The sequence below is a fragment of the Enhydra lutris genome, unplaced genomic scaffold (assembly GCF_002288905.1).
Source record: "Enhydra lutris kenyoni isolate GAN:26980312 unplaced genomic scaffold, ASM228890v2 scaffoldscaffold23, whole genome shotgun sequence".
NCBI classification, from domain to species: Eukaryota; Metazoa; Chordata; class Mammalia; order Carnivora; family Mustelidae; genus Enhydra; species Enhydra lutris.
The window spans coordinates 26,069,324-26,075,075 of NW_019154107.1; the positions used below are offsets into that span (position 1 = coordinate 26,069,324).

The following is a 5,752-nucleotide window of genomic DNA, read 5'->3' on the forward strand; positions in this document are numbered from 1 at the left end:
ATCTTAAAAAAAAAAAAAGAAATATCAGAACTATCTTCCTGGTGCACATTCTAAAAAACTGGGTTATCTTTTTACTATTGAATTATAACAATTCTTTATATATTCTGGGTGCAAGTCCCTCATTAGATATATGATTTGCAAATATTTTCTCCAATTCAGTGAATTATCTTGCACTTTTTTGCTTGTGTTCTTTGAAGCACAAAAGTTTTCCTTTTGAAGACATCTAATTAATCCATTGTTGTTGCTGTTGTTCTCATGCTTTTGGTATCATATCTAAGAAGTCTTTGCTGAACCCAATGTCATGAAGAGTTACTTCTATATTTCGTCTAAGTGTTCTATAGTTTTAGTTCTTATATTTAAGTTAATGATACATTTTGAATTAATTTTTTGTATATGGTGTGAGATAGTAGTCTAATATCTTTTTTATTTTTCACATGAACATCCAGTTGTTTCGGCACCATTTGTTGAAGATTGTTCTTTTCCTATGGAATTAACTTGGTACCTTTCTTGAAAATCAATTGTCTATAAATGCGAGGCTTTATTTATGGACTCCAACTCTATGCCATTGATCTCTGTATCTATCTTCATGCCAATATTACACTTTTGATTACTGTATCTTTGTGGTAAGCTTTGAAATCAGAAAGAATGACGCCTTCAACTTTGTTCTTTTTTAATATTGATTAGACTATTATGAGGACCTTGAATTTCCAAATGAATTTTGGGATTAACTTACAAATTTCTGTAAAGAAACCACTTTGGATTTTCATGGGGATTGCATTAAATCTATAGATCAAGTTGGGGAGTATCTCCATATAACAGTATTTAGCTTTTTGAATTATGAACACAGGATGACTTTCCATTTATTTACATTTTCTTTCCTTCCTTTCAACAGTATTTTATAGCTTTCAGTGTAAACTTTACACTTTTTTGTTAAATTTATTCCTAAGTATTTAATTATTTTTTATATTCTTTTGGTTCATTGTTAATATATGAAAATATAATTAATTTATGTATAAATTGTACCTGGCAACCTTACTGACCTTCTTTATTCTAATAGTTTCTGTGTATATATTCCTTGAGATTTTATATATTCAAGATTGGTTCATGTAAAAATCAAAATGGTTTTACTTCCTCCTTCTAATCCAGATGCCTTTTATTTCTTTTTTTCTTATCTAATTGCTGTGACTAGACCCTCAAGTACAAAGTTGAAAGGAAGTAGGAAGAGTGGATACCATTGTTTTGTTTCTGATCTTAGGGAGAAAGCATTCAGTATTAATTAAGTATGATGTTACCTGCGAACTTTTAAGGATGCTCTTTATGAGAAAGAGGAAGTTCCCTTCTACTTTTAGTTTGTTGGGACTTGTTATTATGAAGAGGTGTATTTTATCCAATACTTTTTCTGCATTTATTGAAATGATCATGTGGTTTTGTCCATTATTCGATCAGTATGTTATATTACATTGATGTTAAAGCAACCTTGTGCTTCTGGGACAAGCCCCACTTGATCATGGTATCTAATCCTTTTTCTATATTGCTGGATTCAGTTTGCTGGTATTTTGTTAAGGATTTTTGTGTCTATATTCATAAGGGATAGTGACCTGTTAGTTTTATTGTCATATCCTTGGTTTTGGTATCAGGTTAATATTAGTCTGATAAAATAAGTTGGATAATGTTCCCTTGCCTTCTACTTTTTGGAAGAGTTTGTGAAGAAATAGTATTAACTCTTCTTTAAATGTTTGGTAGAATACAATAGTAAGTTTATCTGGGAACGGGTTTTTCTTTGTGTAAAATTTTAATACTACTAATTCAATCTTTTTACTTGTGACACCTCTACTCAAATTTTTCAATTTCTTCTTGAATCAGTGTTGATTTGTGTCTTTCTAGGAATTTGTCCATTTCATCTACGCTGTCTAATGTGTTGGCATACAGTTGTTCATAATATTTATTCATAATCTTTTTTATTTCTGGATGGTTGGAAGTAGCATTCTCTCTTTCATACCTGGTTTAGTAATTTGAGTCTTCTCTCTTTTTCCCTTGCTCAGTCTGGTTAAAAGCTTGTCCATTTTGTTGATCTCTTTTAACAACCAATTTTTGGTCTTGTTCATTTTCTTTATTGGTTTTGTATTTTCTATTTCATTAATGTTGTCTCTAATCTTTATTATTTCCTTGCTTCTGCTTTCTTCAGGTTTAATTTGCCTTTTTTTTTCTAGTTCCTTAAGGTGGAAGGCTAAGTTACTGATCTGAGATCTTTTTATATAGGTATTCAGAGCTATAAATTTCTCTTCTCTTTTCTTCACTGCATCCTATAAGTTTTGGTATATTGTGTCTTCACTTTCTTTCATCTCAAATTATTTTCTGATTTCCTTTGTGATTTCTCCTTTGATCCATTTGTTATTTAAAAGTGTGTTACTTCATTTCCACACATTTGTGAGTTTCACAAATTATTTTTGTTGGTGGTTCTAATTTAATTTCTTTGTGGTGAGAACATACTTTTTAGACTTCAATACTTTTAAATTTGTTGAGTCTTTATATGACCCTGCATATGGTCTATCTTGGAGAGTGTTCTGTGTGCACTTCAAAAGAATGGGCATTCTACTGTCATTGCATGGAGTGATCTAAAGATGCTTTTTCTAGCTGGCTTATAGTGTTGTTCATATCTTCCATGTTGTTGATCTTCTATTTTTTCTAGCCATTATTTGTGGGATAGCAAGACTTCAGTGGGTAAAAGAAACAATAATAACAGGAACACACATATATGGCAAAAGCTGTATGTGTATGGCAAAAGCTAACCATTCTCTCATCATTACATACTGCAAACAGTACATGCTGAAAATAACAACAATAGTGAATAAGATAGTTGGGACTACTGAGGTCAGCTTTCCCATTTCCTGCAGCCCCTATTTAATGCCTCACTAGGACATATACTGATAGTCATGTTCCTTGATGCCCCTCACATAATTGCTTTCTTGAGTTGTTTTGTCTTTGCATCCATATACTGTGCATTCTACGAAAATAAGATTAAGAGTCTACCCAGACTTGGGGCTCCATTTCTGCACCTGCCCTTCTCAGCAGTCCCTGGTGGTACAGCCCCTTTGGGCTTCTCTTTGTTCCAAGTTATTGGACTCAGAGTAATAATTTCATCTCTCAGCAAATACAGTACCACCACAATTATTAAACATGGGTTGGTGAATTCTCCAACTATTACCATTCATGGTGTACATATTTTTATTTTAATTCTATAGCTATTTCCTGCTTAGCCCTCTACCCATTTACTATACTTGAAAACCATATTTAAACCTTATTACACCACCAGAGTTCATCCACCTCTGCTCCTTTTGTCCACATACATACCAGAGAGAGACATAAAACTTTGGGGATGGAGAGGAGTAAACGTGGGGAGTTCCAGGGCTTGGTGGTATAAAGGATCAGCATAGTACACTAGTGGCAGACTTAAAAGATCAAGTCAGGTTAAATATGATGGAAGTCAGAATTCTAACTAGGAAACTGCGAAATTCAGGGCTGCAAGTTGTATATTAGAAATCACGGATGAGTATGATCTCATGGTTAATTGATTTTTGACAAGAGTGCCAAGACAATTCAATGAGAGACAGAATAGTCTTTTCAACAAATGGTGCTGAGTCAACTAGACATCCACATGCAAAAAACAAAAAACAAAAAACAAAAAAGACAGACCTATTCAAAAGGGATTATAGGCCTAAATGTAAGAGCAAAAACTATAAAACTCTTGGAAGAAAACAAAGGAGTAACACCTTGAGGGGCGCCTGGGTGGCTCAGTGGGTTAAAGCCTCTGCCTTAGGCTCGGGTCATGATCCCAGGGTCCTGGGATAGAGCCCCACATCAGGTTCTCTGCTCAGTCGGGAGCCTGCTTCCTCCTCTCTGTCTGTCTACCTCTCTGCCTACTTGTGATCTCTGTCTGTCAACTAAATAAATAAAATCTTTGGAGGAGGAAAAAAAAAACCTTGAGTAAGGCAAAGTCTTCTTAGATATCACACCAAAAGCATAAGCAATTAAAGAAAAAATAATTAGACTTCATCAAAATTAACAACTTTCATGCTTCAACAGATGCTATTAAGAAAATGAAAATACAACTCACATAAGGGGAAAAAATATTTGCAAATAATATATCTGATAGGGACTTGTGCCCAGAGTAAATAAAGAACACTTTCAATTTAACACACAAAACCAATTAAATGAATTAAAACAGACACAAAGGATTGAATAGACATTTCTCCAAAGAAGATATACAAATGGCCAACAAGCACATGCTTACCATCATTAGTCATCAGGGAACTATAAATCGAAACCACAGTGAGACTGTAGCATGGCCACCGGCACAGCTGCTGCCTTAGCATTCTTGAATCAGGAGAGCTGGTGGAGGGCGGTCTGCGAGTCCCCGCTCTAGTCACTGTGGATAGTTTTTCCTTCAGCTGCGAGGTGTCCAGCCACACCCATTCTTTCACCTTCAAGGTAGAGAAAGAGGGTGATGCAGAACACTTGCTGACTTTGACCATGCTCTGCCTCACTGAGGGGGCCAAAGAGGAGCATAATGTGATGCAAAGAATGATAGAAGTCATGGCCAAGAACCATGACCACCAGTAGATTGATAGTCCCTGTGGCCAACCTCAAGTTGTCCTGCCAACTCTTGCTCAGTTTGGATGATTTACAACTCCAGCCACCTGTAACCCTGTGTCTGCAGTCAGGTTCTGGCCCTGTGCAAATCAGAGGCTAGCACGAGATTGTTGCTATAAGCAATGACATTTCTGGGGAAGAAGAGAGTGAAGAATGGAGTGAGGAGGAGGAAGCTGAGCTCGGTCCCATCCTGCCTGCCAAGAACCAGTGGTGTAGGCCCTAGCCTTCTTGGAGTGGGAGGAACTCTGAATTTCTATCCTGACCCTGTTTTCCCCACTTGCTTATGAGATCGAAGGTCAGCATCTGAAGCTCAGGACTACACATTTTTACTACTTCTACATTTTTGGATAAAGTTTGAATGAAGTGATGTGAAGACTTTTTGGGAAAACAAAAAACAAAAAACAGCACATGGATTGCATGGAGCACTGGGTGTGGTGCAAGAACAATGAATACAGTTACACTGAAAAGAAATAAAAAAAAAAACACACAGTGAGATACTACTTCACACTCACTAGGATTGCTATAATAAAAAAAGATGGACAAGAATAAGCGTTGAGGGCGCATGGGTGGCTCAGATGGTTAAGCCTCTGCCTTTGGCTCAGGTCATAATCTCGGGGTCCTGGGATCAAGCCCCACATCAGACTTTCTGCTCATCAGGGAGCCTGCTTCCCTCTCTCTCTGCCTGCCTCTCTGCCTACTTGTGATCTCTCTCTCTCTGTGTCAAATAAATAAATAAAATCTTTTTTTAAAAAACACTGAATTTTATACCTTAAAATATTGAACTTTATGGTTTATGAATTGTATCTCAATAAAGCTAGTATTTTTTTAATTTAATTTTTTTCAGTGTTCCAAGATTCATTGTTTATGCACCACACCCAGTATTTTTTAAAATGTGAATAAGATAATTTCCCAGTTCTTAAGAAAGTCACACTTCAGCATGGGTAAAATTGCCATTGCTGGTTGTTTATAACTGAGTCTCTGTCTGGACTTCCCACCTGAGAGGTCAGTGCCCTTGGGATAAACTCCTGTTACCTACCTAGAAGATGATTCTCCTGTACGTCAGGTGAATGCCATACCCCACTATGCCAACTGTCTGTCCAAC

The 5,752-nt window shown here is 36.2% G+C and overlaps 1 pseudogene; it reads left to right on the forward strand.

The window, feature by feature from the left end:
- Window positions 1–4,342: 4,342 nt before the first annotated feature.
- LOC111150606 lies at window positions 4,343–4,873 on the forward strand (annotated as a pseudogene).
- Window positions 4,874–5,752: the final 879 nt, after the last annotated feature.